This window comes from Spea bombifrons, chromosome 10 (assembly GCF_027358695.1).
Source record: "Spea bombifrons isolate aSpeBom1 chromosome 10, aSpeBom1.2.pri, whole genome shotgun sequence".
NCBI classification, from domain to species: Eukaryota; Metazoa; Chordata; class Amphibia; order Anura; family Pelobatidae; genus Spea; species Spea bombifrons.
The window spans coordinates 26722267-26745100 of NC_071096.1; the positions used below are offsets into that span (position 1 = coordinate 26722267).

The 22834-nt window shown below is 39.1% G+C and overlaps 1 protein-coding gene and 1 long non-coding RNA gene across 2 annotated transcripts in view; both read left to right on the top strand.

Annotated features, from left to right (window-relative positions):
- Positions 1–22834, top strand: part of ZNF423 (zinc finger protein 423) — a 124048-nt gene that overhangs the window by 84159 nt on the left and 17055 nt on the right. The gene's annotated exons all lie outside the window — the stretch shown is intronic.
- On the top strand, positions 8504–8975 carry LOC128467961 (uncharacterized). The gene is made up of 2 exons (XR_008345774.1): positions 8504–8746; positions 8798–8975. It is a non-coding gene; the product is annotated as an uncharacterized LOC128467961 (long non-coding RNA).

Consider the following 22834-nt stretch of genomic DNA (forward strand, 5'->3'; position numbering starts at 1 on the left):
GGAATGGAGAAAATGTGTTAAAAGCAAGTCAAACCTCCAGTGATCTTAAATGAATTGCCAGCTCTGTTTAGCGCTCTGGGAGTCCTGATTGGGTACATAGAAATTATTTTTTCTCTTCTATGGTAATACGCGAGAAGAATGATACTTTTTTTTGTAATGATTTGCTGGCCTCCAGCCTCCTTCTCACATACAGGTCCGGTGCGTGGGAGCAGAGACCACCCCTACATTCAAATATATAATAGGGCACCTTGGAGTCTGTAAGCCCAAGAGCAGTAATTTAGGTGGGAGGAACGTCTTCATCAGGCTACTGAATGCATTAGGGCAGCTTAATCACGTAAATGTATCCTATTAGTAAGTGTAGCAGAGAAAAGAACATGGAAAAGGTGTTAAAGAATCTTCTGGCATGTTATGAAGAGGGACGAGTTTTGAGGCTATTAAAATGTTATCTTGATAATTAAGTCCGCAGCTGCTCCAGGGGCACTGGGGGCTTTGGAGCTGATGATGCAGTGTAGCTTACAATATAGTGTGGAAACTGTGAGGGTTAACTGTACAGCAGGGGTACTGAGTTTTCCATTTTATTACAGATTTCTTAACTTTACTTGTACAAGACCTGTCAACTGCATGTTTTGGTGTGACCTCATTTATTGATGTATGCAGTATACATAGACAAAAACTAACATATACACCAAAAACAAAAAGTAAATGATGCCACTGTATCGTACATCTCTGTAGTAAAGGATCTGTAGTCGTGGTGGGTAATTTAGGGTGAGAAATTACCACGCGTGAGTCCAGTGTGTTCCCAGTTCTTCATCAAGAGTTGTTAAAAGTCAATTTGTTTCGAACTCATCGAAGATGTTGTTTCGGCCAGCTTTGCAAATACCCATATAATCCCAGAAATCTGAAGCAAATCATCTAGAACACTTTTTTTTATACAGTGGGCCACTTCATCAGAGAGAAAATATACAGCGTGACTCCTATCATTGTATAGTGATCCAGACACAGTGGGTACAGCTTGACTCCCATCATTATATACTGAGCCAGACATTGATGTTGGTACAGCATAACTCCCATCACTGTATATTGAGCCAGACATTGATATTGTACAGCATGACTGTGATAATCATCATAATTTTCTCTTTTACTTGCATATACTCTCACTCTTACACTCTCTCAAACTCTTACTCACATTCTCACTCACTCTCTCTGTGTCTTTCTACCTTCCCTGCCACATGATTGATTTGCCGAGATGAGTATGAACGGCACAGACGTCTGTAGGACAGTTACCTTTTCATATGTACCTTTACTTATATTACTGAAAGGTTTCACTTCACACTTGCCTGACATAAGGGTGGCCATTTTGGGTTCTATGCACTCTTTAATCCACCCATTCACGCTAACAGAATCGTTTTGGATGATATCTCTTGTGTCCCCAAGAAACCACAGTGGTAATGGCAGGCAGTAAGAAGGCGTACATTCTGAGTGATTGACAAGGAGAAAGCTATAATTTTAACATTTCGGTTCTGGAAAACAGATTTGCAAGCACACAATGTTGATCTATCATTTCAAACCATGACTCGTAGCGTGTCGTAAACCACTTGGCACTGAAAAAGTTAAGAGAAAGATGCACACTCTAAATAATGGTTTCATCTATCTGGCCTGTGTTTTGCACAGCATGCCTTTCAGTGACTGAAATATACTCTTCTCCTCAAAGCCAAAGTGTGAGATATGGGCTAGTAAAATGTTCAGAATTTTTCGATTAACTCTTTATTTCTGTGAGACACTTTTTTGATGCAGAAGCAGTTATTGACCAAAAATAAAAATAAGACTGCATTAACACCGTGTGTATGTCATTACAAACACTGTAATTAAATTACTTCCTGTAATGATTTATTAAGCTGCTGCACGTGGAATTGCTCTATGCCCAGAGAATTGTTCCTCAAAGTATATATTAAGGTTCCGTCTTCTCACGATCCTTAATATAGCAGTGAATTATTTTTTAACTGTACCTTAATATCATGGATGCAATGGATATATTTTTGAGATCAAAGCATCTGAATGACATCATTTCTGTTCATATGATGTGTGTTGATTAAGAAATAGGAAAAACATATTGCTGCATTTTAAAGATGCTGTTCCACTTAGGTAACCTTTTGATTACAAACCTCTGATGTGTTAAAGGGACCCTCCAGCTTTCAAGCAAATAAATAGATGTCATTTGTTTTCCTTATGGTGTAATCCCCCCAAAAAACTCACTTTTAAGAAATGTTTCAGTTTCTATGGCAATGACCAACCAGTATGCGTTCTAGTGTCACATGACAATTGTTCCCAGTACAAAATTAAATAATTATTTGTAGGAATGCTACAGTGCTTGGAGTGATAGTTCTAATGTTGCATTTAGTTACAAAAGTTACAAAAGAATAAGTGGAGCAGTGCCTTAAAGGTTCTGTAACAGTCGTAGCGTGCGGGCATTAACTGATGGGATTAAAATGCACACAGCCATATTGGCCGCTATAAAGAATCTGTGTTGAATCGGGAGCTCCCGGTTTACATTTTTTTTTAATAATATTAATGTTCAGAAGCTTTACAAATGAAAGAATAGAAGGCTTTTGAAAAAGAAATTTGAGCCTCGCTGAACTTGTGCTTCCTTTGTCACAAAATATCTGTATTTGCATAATCCTTTCAACTTTCGAGCCACAAATTCCCTAATCTCCAAAAAACACTTGAAAAAAAAAAAGCATCTCTTCCTTAATCAATACACTCCCCAAAGATGTTTTAACTTGTAAAATATGACTTGTAACATCAAACAAGTATTTGATTTCAATTAACTTATTTTGTAGGGGCAGAAATTAATTAAGCATACAGATTTCTATCAAAAAAAACAGCTGGTTTAAAAGGAGGCAAGAAGAGGTTTAGTATGTGGGCTACCTACCAAACTGCTTGCCTAGCGGAAGGTCTATCACAGCCTCGATGGAGAGCAATTTATGTAATTACCAGATACTTTTACATATTATCCGGTGTAACAAAGAGAGATAATTGGGGATCGAGTAAAAAAAGAAAAAAGCTTAGCACAGACTGTGATGCGAAACCTAATTTCTTCCAGAGACCGTGGAAGTTTGTCTGTAGAAGAGGTATTTTCCAAGAATATGACATGTTTATGTGCTGCTAGATGATATCCCCAGCTTAAATGGCTACTTCAGCCATCATATGGACTTTAATTTAATCAAGTAGTATTAGTAACTTTTTTTTCTAGCCAAGAACTCTCAATGGTGTTTTGGATCAACAGCAAGAAATAAACAGATATGGGAAAGGCTGAACTTGATGGACGCATGTCTGTTTTCAGGCTATCTAACTATGTAACTATGTAATGTCAGCCTGTTACAATTAAAGATTCCGTTGGTTACCCCAAAAAGAACTACAAAAATGATTTTTTTTTCTGCACGCAGTGGTCCACCCAAAAAGCTGGTGTTGGAAGGGTTAATGTGATGACGCAGGAAAAAGTCACTTTTTTCTCCAGACTTGTTTGGATGTATTTTGCTTTTAATCAGAGCAAGTGACGCAGATAGCATATTTTTGAAGGAACTGAAAGATCATTACAGGTGTAAAAGCTCACGTAGAGAACGTGTCCTCATCTGTTCTTCACGACGAGATGTAAATATAATATCTTAGTCTCTGCTATTCCGACTGTCTTGGCTGTTGTTTACTCCCAGATGTGGCAAAAATCTCAATTTACTTTTAAAGACAATGTTTTGAGTGTCTTAACCATGACTTCAGTGTAAATTTCATAACGGAACCTGTTCTGCAGAAAATAACATCTTCCATTAGTCTTTGAGCTTCTCCGCGCTGCTCCGACTTTGTCATGACGTTAATTGATCACATCGGTAAACTCAACCCAGGCCTAACTTATTTTCCTGTAACCTGCTGCCCCACAGTATCCTTAACTGCGTTCAGAGTAATGACTTAATATCTTACTGCTGTAATTGTGAGGTGGGAATGAAGGCACGGCAGATGATCTTTGACATCAGGCCACTCAGGAGCAAGACGGCTTCCTCATATAGCAAATGCGGAAATGATAGGAATGGAGCGAGAGCCTGTAATGAATGCGCTGCGGCCTGTGCGGATGACACAGCTGGAGATGAATCGAGGTGGGAACGCAATCAAGCCAATTACTTCTGAACATATAGAACCATGCTTGCCGTTCCTTGGTGGTCAACAAAGATCTGATCCGTGGATCTGTTTCTAATAATATATATAATATATATCACTTGATATATTTTAAGACCGCTTTACAAGCGACCCCACAGGACACCTTTTAACATTGAAAACCTGGTTATTTCAGGCCAATCATTAATAAATGTGGTTCCTTTCTCTTGCGAGTCTCTTTGGTCAAAATGAGCCAAGATGTCTCTGAAGTATGAACCTTTTGTGTTTTTATTAGCACTATGACAAGAAACACAGTAAAAAGTATGTCAATAAAAGGAACCTCATTCGACAGAAATTTACGAATGTGACTAGAAATACATTTGAAAGTTTACTTTTGTTATTTTTCTGGTTTCCCCAAGAAAGAGCAGTCATGTGATGACGGCAACCATTGTAGAGTAATGCAATTTCTGTTCAGGTTAGTAAGACGATGGATAATTGCTGTAGAGATTGATGGTCATTCTGTTTGGGTTTTTTTGGTGCCATCTGCTGGTATTGCTTTGGTTTACGGAGTGGCTAAGTGAACCCAAGAAATCTCTAGGATGGAGTTCCAAAGTGAAAAAAGTGTTTTCTCTAAAGGTAAACAGCATTAATGTGCTCCCAGCTCCAGACTGTTACATAAGCATTAGTTCACAGTTTTATAGAAGCAGCAGAGTCATTATTTTCAGATTTACAAGCATTAAATATTTTAATTTAATGCCTTGGCTCTCTTGTAATTCATCCACTTAATTATATGATAATTAGTCAAATGAAAGACATACAGCTGCTGCTGTTATTTATTCTTCAAGGAATCTGAAGCTTTGTTTATGGGCTTTATTTTTTTTCCTACTCTATCAATCTAAAAGATTGAAAAAGCCACCAAGAAAAGGAGCAGTTTGCGGTGCAGTCGTGATAATCACAATGCGGATTTTTGGCAACCAAATGAAATGTAAAGGTTTTATTTTAATTAGAAATAGCTGGACAAAGCCCCATGTATCCTCTACTTCTTACCACCATGGCTGCTGTCTACCATGTTGTCATATCCCGGCGCAATGCATGTGAGACATGGAGTAAGGTCACTTTGAAGGCTGTACCTGTTAGGCACAGTACTCCATAATGTATTAAGGCCGGTTATAAGGTAGATCTCTGATCTTCTCAACCGGTCCAAGGATAAGTGGCGCCGGGGAGCCTGATTGCTCAATAGGGTTATGGGACAGAGGGCGCTCCCCCCTCCCCATGGAACTGCTGGCATGGTGATATAACTTGTCCGTATGTTGGAACATGACTTCATATTAACTGTTCTTGTTCATGGTGGTTGTCACCAGCTATTTTGATGAGCACCCCCTCACCCAACGAAGCTAAAGTTTTATACACAAAAAAAAAAAAGGCTATGAAAAGTTAGACCCTGCATGCAGACAAATTTTCGGCTAGCTTACAGCAGCTGTGGAGTCGTGCTGATAGATTAAAAGCAGCTCCCAGTCCTAGACTGAAGCACATTAGCTCTCCTGCTGGGGATGGCTAGGGAGAGGCCTACGCAGCTGTCATTTAAGCCAAGTTTCCAACCGAAAAACCAAGTAAAGGGAATGAAAAAAAAGGGAAAAAATAATCCTCAACCCATAAAAATAAACCACGCCAAAGCTAAACAGCTGATATTAAAGAACACAGCAGAAAGGGGGCTTGGGTTTAATTACAGGATCTATTTTAATTCTTACAACATAGATAAGAAGATGATCTAAAAAGGTCTCAACAGATCTAAGTACTCGGTGAGTGATGGGTGTCATTGATGAAATCACCTTTCTCTTTAAAGGGACACACTGTGTGTGTTTTTGTGTGATGAGGTTAGAAAGGTCACCAGAAGACGTGCAGATTGGTCTAATTCTGCTTAACCCCTTATATATGTTACAAATTTAAATTGCTTCTTCAAAACTGCGATTCCATTTTCTGGCTGGGCAAGAGTTAACGGTTTGTGTCAATCTGTAGAGTTAGCAAAGCTTTTTCATGTGCCTGCGCTGCAGCGGCAGTAACTTATCCGTGTTTTACTAACCTATAAGTAATGCCACAAATCAAACAGGGATTTGTGCAGAAACTAGAATGGAAAGGCACAAAGCCATGGGTTATAAGGAGCATAGATAAACCAATTACTGCTATGGCTGTGTGTAATGGGGATCTGCAGGGAGCGAGGATCCTTGTCACTCAGATTTTTTGGGTAGGGGGGGATTGGGTAGTAATCAGGCCAGCTTTGGTGGCAGCTCCTGACACAGTACAAGTGCAGGACTCCAGGGGTTTGACTATTTTAGAATTGTTGAATTTCTATCGGCATTGATGTATATATTAACACAAGGGCTGCCCATTATTACTTGTTGTTTCTCGTGTGTTTTTAAGGCTCAAAAAGTGGCACTATGTGCGCTCTCTCGGTGGCATGAATGGTTCGATTACAGCAACTTTTTTTTTATTGCTGTAAATTTTCCCATCAACTTAATGGGTCTGTTGTGAAATTCTTGTAACGTTTCTATACGAGCAGAAGGCTTCATCAGACCAAATGCGCCAAATCATTACCATAATTTCATTCCAACGTCTCCATATGCCAATTTTTATGTAAAGGTGCAGTTTTCCCATGGTATGAATGGGTGTCAGCTGCACCCAGCCAGCTGGTGTTTCATTGTGCTTGTGTGTAATGTTCATCTCAAGGATATACACAAAATCTGCGAACAATTCAACAATTACCCCTGAAGAAACCAGGAGCCATGGGCTGTGCAGTATTTTAGCAGTATTGCCCTTCAAATAACAGTCAATATACGTGCAGTGTGCAGTTCGAGTAATAGTGGTAATTATAAGCATGCTGTGATAATTGTAGCAAATGCATATTGTGGTACTAGGCAGAAGTACTTTCTAGTTGATTAAGTAAACATTATTTACTAAATAAAAAGGGTCTGCGTTCATATTAGCTCCAATTTCTGGCAAAGATTCACTGGCTACTGCTTAAGATTCTTTTGACAAACAAAAGCAGTATAATTACTGCTCTGATTAACAATTTTTTTTAAGCGTTTAGCAAAACGCCCTGGGATTAAAGCAGAAGAAAGAAAAATAGCATTTCTACTGTTTACAAAGCCAGTTTCTTGCTTTCGAGATGTTTACCGTAAATCGAATACAAATACCTCTGACGTTCGCCTAGCATTGGCAGGAAGTTCTATAGAAATTCATGATGACGGCCATCTTTAATAAGACCTACTAATATCTTAAAACCTTTTTTTTCCCCTTCCTCTGTGACCTTGAAAACAACGACAAAGCATGTAATTAGGAATATAAAAGCCGGCTCTAAGAAGCACATCTACATATAGTTTTTTTTTTCTGTTAGGGGCACAGTAAGTGGTACTTCTGCTTTAATCCTTTCCCCTTCACAAAGTTCATTGGTGGGTGGTAGCATTTGGTTTTTCCGAGCTTGTGAGAATTCATACGCCTGTAATAGCACCAAAGCACCACAGGATCCCAGTTACTAATAAAGTAATCGCCCGCTATGGAGGCCCCCTGAAGAGCCGAGGTCTGAAAGGACTCAGTGGGAGAGATTCCATTCTTTCAGCTTTTCAAATGCTCGTCTGGCCCCATGAGGTGACTGGATCATGTTTGCCAATGGCTGATGTAAGTGCCTGTAGGAAGGTAAAATTTAGAGGGTTTTTTTCTTTCTTTCTTAATTACCCTACTTTTGTGCATCCAGTTTTTTTTTTTGCCCTTAGATTGTTAGCTTTTTTGGAAATGACATATCGGAAAAATATATGAAAAAATGTTCGCTCACCTGACTTCAAAACTGTTAATCTTATAATACATGTATTGTTTTTGACCTGTGAACCTTTATTTGACAATGTGCTACAAGTTACATGGTTAATTGCAATGGGTTGTTGTTTTTAAAATTTTCGTTGCATGCCAATTTTTTTAGTTTTCTTAACCGTTTGAGTACCAGTGTGCTCGTACTGCCGTGTAATTGGCAAACTCCTCTTGCACTCACACTATTAAAATCTGGAGCTATAGTAATGTGCATCCAAATAATATATATATATATATATATATATATATATATATATATATATATATATATATATAACATTTTTGTTTTTATTTTATTATTATTATGTTTTCTTTCACTATTTCTTTTTTTGTGTGTGGAAAATGTTATCAAGTGTGCACGATCACTCCTCCTTCCTTTAGGATGACAGACTGTTTCCTCAGATAACATTTCCACTTTAGCCTCCATTGTGGGTAAAATTTCATGACCATACCCATAAGATCACCTCTGCTTGCATTGGCTGTTCATGCAACAGTGCATGAGAAACAATAGAATTTGAAAGAAGGTTCTTCGGGTGATGGTAGGTTCGAAAGCATTTGGCCTTGTGAGCGATCCTATAGAATATAAATATTTTAGGAACCCTATGACTTAAGTGCGGCTACGTCTGGATATGCTGGGTCGTTATCTACGTTTTTATGCTCACACGTATTCAGCCAGTGGCCGCCTCCGCCGCACACCGTGGATTGGCTGAATATGTGGCACTCTTAGCCAGCGGCCCACCCGGCATTTGGTGTGCCAGATCCAGCCAGTCTAGACCAGAACAAATGTTTCTATAGTGGAAAGTCGAGTTATCTCTGCCATTTTTGTTATCGTATTACTTGGTTCAGGCAGCATTTGTAAGGGTGAGTGAGGAGAAGAGATAGGATGTTGATAATACTGGCTCTGCCACCATCAGTCATTGAGGGCAACTTCTAAACAAAGTGTCTCCAACATAATAACACTGACTACCAAATAATAAAAACGTAATAAAAAATAATTAGTTGTCAAAATAGGTGGTAAAAGTAGCTTTGAGTTGTAATTTTATACACCAAATGAGACATCTGTAGACATCCATTGAGTTGGTTCTCAGCTGTGCCAGTGTCACTTCTTAGTGTTGATAGCACTTCCATATAGTTATTGGTTATACACAATAATGTTGAATAAGGGAGTAATGCCTTTTAGGCAAATTTGGTTTACCCTCTCTTTTCCACATTACGTCTTGGTGACAATGACCTGTTGGGAATGTCCAAACCAAATGATTTTAATTATTTTTTATGTGTACCCAATGATGGTTAAAGATAGTAGAGCATAAAATGCATCTTTCCGCACATGAGTGTGTTGATTTTGGCCACCAATCCTATTTCCTATATTGTTCTCAGTTGTACGGCACTCTGGTATGTGTCACAGCTTTTATAAATCAAGGATGGATTTAACAAGCCTGATACTGCATGCATGCTCTGCGGAGTTGATGCAGGTTTTCATGAAGCTATTGTTCTTGTATTCCTTCACACCTGGTTTGCACACGGCAGTGCACCTAGGGAATGTCAGCGGTTGTAATATACATGAAAAGAGACCTCGGTATACTTTCCTTGAGGTCTCTAGATGAACAGGACGGACCTCAGAGGCCCCACGGTGGAGCAAGAACTGCATTCATATTCCTCTCCAGCCTTGCACATGTGATCACATGTAGCCCAGACGTGACAGTAAAGCCTTTTGATTTCACGGGGAGGCCGTCATCCAGCTGAGAGAGGGGAGGGAACAGAGCCCAAACGCGACTTCATACTGTGGCAAGTTTGAAATCCCAGCCCTACCACCGAGCTGACTGATTGGAATAGTGGGAAATTCGGCATGGGAATGTCTCTGGTGCAGTTAGAACTCAGCGCCTAGTGTCAGAGGGGCCAGAGGCACATGGCTGAGCAGTTGTACCGAAAGAGCCTGCAAATGAAAACACTAAATAGAAGCCCAAGAAATAAAACAAAACATGTCTCGCTATTCCGTCAGAAAATACAACGTTAACATATGCTAACAAACCTTTAATAAAGACGATATCAACAATGGCAGTACCGCCACTCCTTGGAGCAAGACTGTTAAAGGCCGTAGCATTTAGAGTTGTATCTAATACTGGCCTAGCGCTTCCTATCTTATATGAGATGAGCATGTTAGGAGAATTGTGACATATTCCCTGCTATAACTATGATTTCCAGGGGTGAGCATAGGGTTAGTGGTGCCTTGGAGCAGAATTTCATTGGTGCCATCCTTTGGAACCAACACACACTTCAACATATACACACACAGGCTAACACACACACACTCACTCTAGTACAATACACCTACACATTCTGACACCATACACGCAAACACACTATAACACCTGACTGTAAAACACCCGCATCCCTCTTTTACTTACCTCGCTCTGTGATTATATTCAGTACAGCTCACGCTCTCTTTATAAGCTGCCAACTCGACTACCATAGGGTCATGTAGACTTTTTTGGGGATTTTTTGTAGATTTTTTTGGGGGTTTAGAGTCTTGGTTAGCAGGGCACCCGGTGTCATGCAACTATTGCACCAGCCTTAGCACCCCCCTCCTTCAATATCTTCAATAATCTTCATTTCCAACAGAACCCCACTGCCAGAACATAGAATCTCATGCCAGTTGGGACCCACTGGTGTAATGTTTAAACTCTGCGTGGGCTGATCAAGATGTTTCTCTAGCTAGTTGCTTCCTCAATAAGCCTACACATTTTTTACTTTATATTTTTTTCATCTCTGAAAATATATACGTTGCCCATCCAATGTCAATAATTTGTGCTCGTAGGATTCTAAAGGTGGAAGGTTCTCCAAGGAGCATAACATTTATTATTGCTATTATTATTTATTTTATGGAGCCAACACATTCCACTGTTTTGTACAATGAGATTATACATAAATATACAAATGTAAACAGAGGCAGATGGCATGGAGGTCCATGTTAATTAGACCTTAGAATCTAAAGGGATCATTAACTATATATGAACCATTGCCATAGAGTCATGTTCTTTATTCTATTCATATCCAGAATTATATTAATGCATAGCATGGAGTGTAGAACAGGAGCTGCCATTTATAATTTCTCAGAAACGTATTTATATCTGGCAATGTATACTGTTTACAGTATCTGGATAGATATATCATTCCCTGTTTGCCTTGGCTACTAAACCCTATCAGTATACAATTACTGTATGTGTCTATTATTTAATGTAATAAACATTAGAACTAATGGATTATTTATATAAAAAAACCTTACTGCTTATCCCAAATCAATAGTTTTGTTTTCTGTTGAGCCAGACAGCAATCAGAGGGGACCAAGTAATATCTACTACTCCTTCCCTTTGTGTTTATTTTCCAGCATATCTGTATTTAATGGTATAATAGGTTAATGTAAATAATTCTCGCATTTTACATTTTTGCCTTCTACAGACAAGTGATTTCACAAGAGACACCCCCCGATCCTCTCGTAAAACCATGTAGTGCCCTAGAATGAAACCTGAGTGCCTTAACACAGGGCAGTTGTGCAGAACTAGGACAGGGCTTTGGTCATCAGAATGTGGCCGTAGCCACATCCGCAAACACAGGGGGAAAAAATGGTGGCCGAACCACTGCTGTATATTCACATCAGCCATTTGTAGCATTGTCTATAATCCGAACATGCTGTAAGTGGCTGCGATTGCTGCTTTTATATGGTTTTATATTGCTTGGTTTATCTCTTCACATTAACAGAGCCGCAGTGCTTTCCAAATAATAATAATAAAAATAATAATAATAATAAATATCTGGAAATTAAGCGGCGTTTGGCTCGTTTAGCTGATGCATAAGCCTGGCAGATCCTGTGTTATATGTAAGCCTCGCTAGCCCAGCATCGGCTCTTACTAGGGGTTCATTTGTATGCTGAGGGGATTAGCCAGAATTTACTGTAGCTTTGCCCTGGGGAGCTCCGAGCTCACTGGGAATATGCTCTGACGAAAGCGTGCAGTTGGTAAGATTAGAACAAACCCTTCTGCTACAGAGAATAGCCGTGGTCACTCGTGAGGCCTCCTACGTCGAAATCATTCTCATTTAGAACCTTTTTGATCATCCAACCTCAAAGAAGACTTGGCTTTTATGACAGCTTGCGTTAAAATTGCCCAATTATTTGGGGGAGGGGTGATGAATCTCAACATGGTTAGATTCAAGAGGTGTGGGGGGGGGGTCTTGATCTGTGTTCATAGACTTTTTTTTATTTACCCCCCTCCTTTTTTTTCGCTTCCTCCTACCAATATTTTTACAGCTGTTGACATATATTGAGTTACATGTGGCTGTACCGTATCCCAGTGGTATAGTTTCAAAGATCTGTTCACCATAAACTGTGCTGTTCTCAAGAAAATGACTCTGACTTGGAGAAAGCACAGTAGTTTAACTGTTACTATAAATACGGGAGCTAAGACATTTTAATTATAATTTTTGAGTTATATAGCAGTCTGCGAGGATACAAGGCATTTATTACAAAAAAAAGGGGACAATAAGTGTTCGGGTTGCAGTGCTCTCTTGTGGACATAACGGTAAATGCACGTGTGCGAGCGAGTACGTGAAATGATCTCGATTTATTGATGGGGATTTTTACTAGGTGCTGTTCTTCCGCGGTTCTTTTGGATTTATTCTTTTGCAGACATTTTACACCATTCACCCAGGTTCATTTACTCTTTTTAACAAAAAAAATTTTTTATTCCCAATAAATAGCCCTTGTACAGGCCTACGGAATATGATGTTGCTATATAAAACAATAATAATAATAATAAACAACTTGGCATTATTGTCATGTGTATAACCTCCTCTTTCATCAGGCAAACCACGCACAAGCCTGGTAGGATGGTGCCCGCTATTTACCTTTATTGCCACCAGTTGGGTAGCATGGTATAGCATGCCGCCGAGTATCCAGCACATACATGTTGCTTATTGGCCACTGGCCTTAAAGGGACTTTTGGGTGTCCCATACAGCCTCACCAAAGAAGAACACATGTTAAAGTACTTTGTGAGTACTTACATGTGCTGTCTTCAGAAGAGGTTATTAACACCTTAGGGTGAAGCTGCAGTTCCCTGCCTCCTCAGTCCAAAGATTCTCGCTATCGATTGGCTTGTCAGTCACTGGCAGGAAAGTGTCCTTGGTAAAATCGATGGGGGGCACATGTTACATTGGTGGTCTCTTTAGAACCCCCATCCCTGCACACTTGCCAGCACCTCAGCTAGCATTCTGCGGAATTCCTTTATACATTTTGTAAGGGGGACACCATGTAAATTTAAGGGGACCATACTAGGGATATCGGATGTATCTGGCCCTCCTAAAACCTCATGATGCATATGATGCGTAATGGCGGCAGAAAGGGGTTGCAATAACAATTGGCACTTTTTATAACATGCTTTCCTATTTTCAATTTATGCCATATTCCGACATATGAAAGTTGTTTTCAAGAGATTAAAGTAGCTTCCAAAACTAAGCGATAATGAGCGGTAAAAGTTCTGAGCCCAATTAAGTTAAATAGGACATTACCTTAGGATTATTTACCAAGTAATTGCCTCCACAGTAAACATTCAAAAGGAGTCTTGACCTGCCTCGGTAAAATGTGCAATTAATACATTGTATCTCTTCTAGTATGATTTTTGTTTTCATGTTTTTCTCTCTAACAATATAAAAACAAAATTATGCATTTAAGGCTCTTTATGTATTGACCAAAAAAATATAAAACAAAAAATAATCAATACATCAATGTGGATTAGTCTCTAGATTATAAGCTTGCGAGCAGCGTCCTCTTCCCCGAATGCACTGTCCTGTCTACCCATTGTACAGCGCCATGGAATATGATGGCACTATATAAAATAATTAATATATAAATGCAAGATAATATGTAACACCTATAAATGTGCAGTTACTTTTTAGGGTTACCTGTCCCCAACCCTCAGTAAATGTCTGTAAATATAATTATACACAGAAAGATGTTCTTCCATTCTATGTCAAATTTCCCAAATGAAGAATGTCGTTAACGGTCAGAATTTCCTTTTGGAAAGAAAAAACAAAATAAAAGTCTCCCAATTCACTTGCATGGCACATGAAAGACTACAAGTTGGATTTGCCAGGCCTCCCAGCATATTGTTACCGTGCCAGTCTGGCGTGGTTAACAGAAGATCTGACATACATGTGCCAGTATGCTCAACACGGCCAACGTCTGGAACCACCGCGCGCACCGTGAGATCTAAACTCGAGAAGCCGTCTCTTCTTTATTCGGATGTCTCTGATAAGCTGGGAGATACTTTAATGTTTCTGTTAAATCTGCTCGTGTAGGTGCGCCATTCAAAATGCCTTTTAGGATGCCAACGCACATTTTTCATTAATGGATTTGTGTGCATTATTATTGATATTTCAACAATCTTACTTGTTTTTCTCTTTAAAAAAAAAATCATACCTTGAGCGCTCCAGAGAATTCCCTGCCGCACTAATAATACACTGTCATCTTTAATATCTCAAATCCTTGATGTGATGATATTCGTGTTAAGAGTTCTACATCTCACCTGATAAACTGCTGCCCCTTTACAATTGAAGATGAATGGGGGTTCTTTTATATGTTTCTAATTGTCTTCTTAAGATGTGTATGTTTGTTTGTATGTGTGTATATATATATATATATATATACATATATATATATATATATATATATATATATATATATATATATAAATAAATAAAGGTACCGCATATCAAGACATACTGGTACAGAAGAAGAGGGCACTGCTTTTACAATATATGATTTCAAAGGTTTTACATGGTTACCACTGTGTCAAAAATGTTGCTCATACAATTTCCCCAATTTTAACTTGATTCATTGAACAACTACATTCTATTCCCCAACTAGAAAGGACATAGACGTCTAAGAACCGTGAGACTTTACCCTTCCGTACAGTTATTGGTTATATAGTCAACTTGGCCACGGAAGAATTGCTTTAGAATCACTCTTAACAATTTAAATGGAAAAGGAGAGAAAAAAAAGAACCAGCCCTAACACGCAGCCTTTCCCCTTCCCTATGTAATGTAGGTGCTAGACTTGGTGTACAATGTTAAATGGAAGAATTCACTGTGAGAGAAAGAAGGGAGTGAAAAAAAAAGTTCAGTGGACAGATCTGCAATGCAGTAAATAACAAGCCCAAGGGTTGAGGCAGCCGACGCGGACGAATGCAGTCTGGAGATAATGACAGGAGGGGATACCGAGCGGATAATGCACAGAGGTGGGCAGCGGCCATGATCTAGATCTAGTAATTGTAAGGTGACGGGGCTGCCTCATCTCTAGATACATTTTATCTCAGAAATAGAGTTCTTCTTTCTCTCTAGGTCTAGAAAAACCTGCTTCCGCGTAAACGGACCATCTTCGGGTTATTATATATATTATTATTATTTTTATTTTTTTGGAAGAGTGGTGGAATTTATAATTATTTTACTTTTATACCAGTGACTTCCGTAAACAGATTGTCTCAGAGATTAAATATCAGACTTTGAGCAGGTGGCTTTACCAAATCAGGACCTACAGCGTCCTGGTTATTTGTCTAGGTTTTTAATTTGATATTTATATGTTAAATCTCCTACATATACAAGCCCAGATCACGTGTTAAAAATAATTTTGGGAGCCCCAAACGTTTTTTTTTTTTTTTGTCCATCCTTATGTATTTTGTTCAATTAAACGATCATTATAATAAGAACCGTTAAAATACATATTTGAAAGCATGTTGGCTGGAACCAAGGTCATCCTATGGTTTCCATACATGATGCCTGCATGGCAGTGATAGCTGCTTTTCTATCCCATTCTCTCTCTCTCCCGCCCGCTCTCCTTCCCTTGTTCTCCCGAGGTGCAGATGGCCACGTTTGCAGGTTAACTGGAACAGCTGGAGACACATTATTAGCTTCCTGCTGCTAACTCATATTTGCTTAGATTTTTTTTTTTTAAGAAAACAAAAAAAAAAAAACCCATAACATAATTCACAACTAGAAGGCCAGTGACAAAGCTTATCCCTATCTCAGTCCGACCCAGATTTATGCAATCCCGTTGTTTACCTGAAAAAAGAAGTCGTAATTATCGCCCTGTTCCATTTAATGGTATAAATACATAAACTGTTATAGGAATGGCAGAGGCCGATGTCTCCTGGGAACCCTAGACAAATTTTTAATGTAGCGCATTTGTCTGTGGTGGCAGATTCTATGGTATATCATAATGTTGATAAATTTCACTGTTGGAACTGACATTTTATAGCATTAATCCTGGCGGTAAAAAAAAAAAACCTGGTAGGATACTATCTTTATGCAGGAAGGGAGCTGTAACGGATGACAACAGTAGACATTAAATAGCATGTTTGTGAGACAAAAGCCGTTTAGCCATGTCTCGCTTTGTTCTAATTGTTGATATGCCAATTTACATCATCTCTTAGCTTTTGACATTAGGAGCTATGGGGGGTAGCAGAATGGTAACCTCAAAGGGTTAACTGATTGGGCTACCAGCAGAATTATTACCCGTCGTGTGCCACTGGGGGGGTGAGTATGCTGTCCGAGCCCTCTGGCACCCAATGGGCAAGTGTTAACCCTTCCTGTGCAGAAAAGGAGTAGAATCCATTGCGCAGGAATGCTTTAGTTGGCCAATGTCGTATTACCTAACAAAAGCTAATTAGCTGTGTTTTAAGGGTCAAACGCAGGTCTCGCTTTGAACATTTGTGGTTACAGTTCAAAAATGCACACTCGGAACTATGGTGGTAACCGTTGGCGTAGTGGCACGCCGTTTTGTTTTGATGTGACCTCTTTAACCTTCATCGTGCCCGGTGTTTTATTATTATTTTGCTTGAGTGCACGTTCAAAGTCGAAGCAGTGCCTTCTGTCGGCGAGCTCAAAGGGCGTTTCTATTTTCTCCTGTCCATCTCACACTGCACGCACTCTCCAAAAGCTTCATCATTATGCAAATGAGTTCAATTGAATCTGCTCCCACAGATGCCTCACCAGGCAGCGTAACGGCAGGAGGCTTCTTCAAGTTGGATTGAGTTTAGGAGGAGGACGGCCTTTTCTGCCCTCACAGACGCCAATGCCCATTTTAATATAAAAGTCAAAATGGAGCCATGACAGGAACGACGCGAGCGCCGTGTTATCCCCCCGCTGGAATTTGGTTCAAACAGGCACCGGATACCGGTGTTCTTTACAGCAAATACAATCTCTTTTTTTGTGTGTTTTGAGGCCTTTTATGCTTCATCACTTACTATATACCAGCTGAGGGAGTGATTTGTTCTTAACAAGCTTATAAAATACTTGAGTAATTTGTGAGTTTATTGGAGAGCTGATTACAAACATCCCCTTATGTACACTCTAATACTAAATTAACACAACCAATAACTATGTGGGATCCTTCTTTTTATGTTTGACATAATGCAGTATTGTCTGTCTGTACGTTGATAAGAGTTCTCCGCTTTACTAGAGTCTACAGCATTAGTATCTGTCTGTCAAACTTTAAAACCACCTGTAAATGATGTAAATGATTTTTGGGATCTCCTTTCCCAATTGAGAAAATAGGGGTGTGGAAAGCGCTTGATGTGATATTCCAGCATCCAAAAGCCTGATGACCATATTCACAATTCTTTTTTTTTTTTTTACTACTTTTACCGTTGATATATGATTCGGTAAATTTTTTTTCATGAGTTCACTCAGATACAAAATGGCCAGACGATCATCTAAATCTGCTACCAGCATGTTATTCTATTTCTGAGTGAAGACTGTATTGCCTCAGCCTTTCCCTGTGAAGAGAGGAAGAGTATGGCTCAAGCACTTCCCGGTTAGGATATCGGGGCTGGTCCTGTCGTATAGGCATGCCTCCTTAGTGTCCATCTTTGCGTTCCAAATCACTTTGCTCCCATAATGTCCGCCTTTTCTGGAAGCTCACGTTTGGTGGTTGAGAGTATCAGTGAGAGTATTCGTGTTTTTAACTCAAATTGTGTAAATATATATTTTTACTCTTATAAATGAAACCGTTGCAAATTGAAATTAAGTCTGGGTTAAGCCCTGCTGCTTTTGTAGGCATCAAGACCATGTTCTCCCCTATGTAGAGAAGTACATGCTGGAGACATGATCCGCCTAGAACACTATGTGTGTCATATATTAAAGAAACGTATTGCATTTTTGGATGAAGAGGCGTTCGGATTTTTCATATGAAGTGCAACTGATATATAAAATTATAAAATGAGATTCCTTGGATTCTACTCACTGACCAGTTGCCTATCACACAATGTAAACTTATGTTAGTGTTTCGGTTTCATATAAGAAATCTTTTTTTCTTTTTTTTTTATCATGGGACTGTAATGCTGTAAATATATGTAGTGAGGAGAACCTCTGCACTTTTTGCTTACTGAATGCAGAATGCCTGTTCCGTATTGGGTTTTGTTTGTCCTTGAATGGCCAAGTGTGACTTGTACTCGTATCGTCCTCGTTCTGTGCACCTGGGCTCCTAAGGGAAATGAACGGGTTGCTATTTTTGTGGCTAATGGGGGCTTTAAAAAGGGCATCACTGTCGAGTTGCGTAACTGGCACAACAAAACGCGTGCTTGTCACCGAGGATCTGTGAGATCCTGCCACCTACTGTTCCAGAACTCAAAAGGAGGCTCTGATCCTGTCAAATCCAGCCAAGCCTCTAGAAAATATCTCTACTCTCAAGTCTCCAGATGCACAGAGAAAGACACTGACAATTATCTGTTGTCAGACCAAACGTAGCGCTGACAAAAACAGCCAAGGAGGTGGATGTCATTGGAAGTGTACTGAAGCACAAAACCACACGGCAAAGGATTTCAGGAGAGAGTCCGTGTCTTAGGACAGAATTACATGCGCAACTTGGTTTTCTACCTGTGATAAAAATGACAACTCCTAGCAGCATACCCCCCAAACTGAACGTCCGCTCCTTTACTTGACGCTTGCGTAGGTTTCCTTGGATGACGATTGAAACACTTGCAAAAATGTGTAGAAATAGCAAAATTTTCTATTTCGTTTACGTTTTTTGTTTTTTGCATTTTTTTAGAAAAAAATGTAACAGCAGGATCAATGGGTTAGTTTAAGAAAATATACATCTGCTTTTTCTATCCTATTCACATATGTCCAGTAAATGCACTATATACTAGCGTTATGTAGAAAGTCCTGGTTTAACCCCTTAATGGCCATTAGCAGCGCTGTGTAATTGTTTTTAGCAGAGGGGTTGTAGGAACAAAATGTGGACTATGGGGGATTCCAAAGAGCTATTTATGATTAATTACTTTTTTAGAGTTACTGTAGAAATGATTTAAAAATGAACATTTTATTATTTATTTTCATTGAGGGCTAGCCGCATAAGAATAGATACGCGCGCCTGTCCATGGAGGGTTCAGTGTCTCTGGCAGGGTGGTGGCGCAGTAGAACATGCTGTTATAGTCACCTTGACCTAGTGTATCATTACGTTCTAAGAGATTTGTGTTTAGTCCCTGAAATCACCATCTTTGCCTCAGATGACCAATATGTTTGTGGTCAAATTTGGTCACAAAGCCATTTTGTTTAACATGAAATATACAAAATTAAAGCAAAAAATTATTTTAAAAAATACACAAAAATCCCAATGTCATCTAAATAATGCTGCCAAAGTAGGTATAGTGCTTTAGTATTTTCTGTTTATTTTTGTTATGTTTGCACATTTTGTGTACAAACCGCAGGAACGCACCATTACAGTAAAGCAATTCACAAAACCCATATTCTTTCTGTGCTGGCATTTAAAGTGACAGAGATCACCAACCCCCAGCCTGTATAATTAAGCCGCTCTGTACTGTCTTCCCTTTAATATTTTTTTCCTTTTTTTATATATGTGACCAGATTATTTTCCAGTTGATTTCCAGCTTTGGCCCCGAGTGGCCCATGGCTTAAAAAAAAAAAAAAAAAAAAAGGGTCAGTTATGAGGTTGAGTTCTTTCAGTGTTTCCATGGCAACTGACCTAATGTAAACCCTAGAGATTTTTGGAAGGCTCCCCAGGTGATAAACTCGCTGTCCGTACCATCAATCCCAAGCCTTGCAGAACCCCATAGTGCCTCATTGTCAGAGAGCGGTGTTTGATAAGCGTCTTTTGTCCCCTCTGTGCCAAGGTAACAGTAGCAGACCTCATTTGTGCGCCTGGAGCCCCAGGAGCCAGAGGATAGTCCTGTTTTTTTTTTTTTTTTTTTTTTGCCTGACACAGATCGGAAACGCAACCTCCAGGGAAATAAATGAAGGGAGCTCAGACATTTCCTTCTGGATTAATTAGAAAGTATGTAGGAGCAGGAAATATAGGGCAGGCGAAGGATTTGGTGCTTTAGAAACAAACAGAGGGAAGGTTTCATGCAGCACATCCCTTTCTTTCTTGTAGTAATGAAAAAGGGAACGCATATCGCCAATACTATACGAGTATAAAGCTTCAGTGTTACTACAAGATGCTTACAGCCTTGGAATAAAGGAACACCTTCCTCTATGTGTATTGTACCACGCTGCGGCATATGATGGTGCTATATAGATCAATAATAATGTGTGTCCATGTCGTGAAGTCCAAAATAGTAGATGGGCCTCAGGAGCTGAAATCATTTTAGAATCATTTTATTTGGATAGGCAAAGAAGGGGAGAATTACCCTTCAAAGTGTGCGTCATGCTAAAATAAGAGAGAAGGTGGATTCATGGAACTGTCCTAGAGACAAAAAAGTCCATTAAATATTTGACGATTTTTATGGTTTATATGGTTTGTATAAATATAATGGCATCCTTTCTGTGTATGATAACGGCGGAGGGTAATATGTTCTGCTTCCGACATCGCTGGAGGCCAGCCTTGCGTCTCTGAGATACTGTAATATGTAACAAAATAAGGTGCTATGGAGAATTTGCGTGCCGTCTCATGTTACAGTCTAATGACAGGGGCGCGCAATTGACAATTCTTCTGAGCATATACATACTTGCTCTTTTCTCCATTCTCAGCCATTAGCGGGCTTCAGATTGGCACAATTAAAAAAGCAATTGATGCATCAGCTAAATGCGTTATTATTAATTACACCGCGTGCCCACCAGGAGGCTGCTGTAATTGACACAGCCCGTAAAATTGGTAAGAAAAAAAACACAAAAAACCCCACTGAATGCATCTTCCGCTGTAACAATTTAACGTTATTAGTCCAAAATTCTAGAACAATTTCTTAACTGCTGGAAGGGCCAGGTTGACATGCCATTAAATTGAAGAAAAAAAAAAAAAAAGTAAAATATAGTAAAATAGTAAATAAATAAATTACTAGTTAAGGTTGAAAAATATTCTGCCAAAAAGCCACAGCAAATAGAGAATATTGTCCCGTTTGTACCCGCCAAAAGACCGGGTTCCAAGAATGGGTATTGTGGAACCAGTGCCGAAGGGTCAGTGCTTCTCTAATAGGAACTAAATTATAAGCCAAAAAAATTAGACAAATTCCTGCCTTTGACATCTTACCACACCGCCCAGGTTTCACCTTCAGGATTCGCATAATCGCCGCCGATTCCTATTGGTCCCCCTCCCCTTTAGACGTTATGGAAATAAGTAGTTGTCTGTCAAGGATCAAATGCTTTTGCAGACAAAAGTAGGTAGTGAGAACATTACAGGATACTATCATCTCCCCATGATACTTGTGCACAAAGCTGTCTCTGTGCCTCCTTTGGCCTGACATAGTTTCAGCCTGACAGAATCCAGCAGGCCTGCTTGTTTTAAACAAGAGCACATCCTATTATTTTTTTGAGTAGTGAAGTGGAAAATGAATGCTTATTAGGCTGCTATTCAATTTTTTTTATTTTATTTTTTTTAGATCGTATTTGCATCACTCACTTCTAATGGGTAGTATTTAACGTGTTCAGCTACTGTTCACTGAAGGGGTTAAACAGATTTAAGGGGGACTTTGGAGAAAGACGTAGTGGTAATTAGCATAAATAGTGTGAATTACCAAGAATAGTCTTACTATTCTGTGTTACTTGGTGTAATTAAAAAAAGTGGGGGTTTTCCCCCCAATTATTTTCTTTTTATGATTGGGCTTTAGGTTACGCTACTACGTTGAATGGTGTTTGTGACAAATATATATCTTGGATATTAAAATATACATTTTTTTTAAAAAACAGATAATAGGCAAAGCCTTTGCAGTAGGACAGTCCACCATCACATTTTCATTGATACTTCCTTGTCACAAACAGAAAATAATGGCTATGTTAAGATGTCGTGTGCACCTATGTGTTCATAAATAATTCACGATACATCCCTTTGTGATGTTTGTCCACATAAGTGCCTGATTATGTTTCTGTACAATGCCCGGGGTTGAGTCTGGAAGTCTCAGCATTGTGCCGGTACAAGTTTGTTTGTTGCATATGAATTCACTTTATGCTATTCTTTACTTTTTTGTGAATGGGAACCATGTAAAACACAGATTATCTGCATCTAATTATCTCTAAAGACATAACAATCTATTGTTTGTATTTGGGTATTTCCCCTGAAATATTATAGTATACAATGTTTCCGATCACCGTTTATATGCATGTACAGAGGTACCAGAAGTAGATTATCAGTGGTCCAAATGTAGACTTTCCTAATGGAAGCTAAAAATCTGGTAAAAGCACACTTGGCTATGAAATATTCCAAGCAGGCATAACCTCTTCTGATTCATACAAAAATGTAAACATATTTTACCTACTTCAGGTATTGGGATTTTGAGCAGACAATCACTTATTAGAAATGGTATTATCCAAATTAGCTGTAAACGTGTGCCATCCAGTACCACT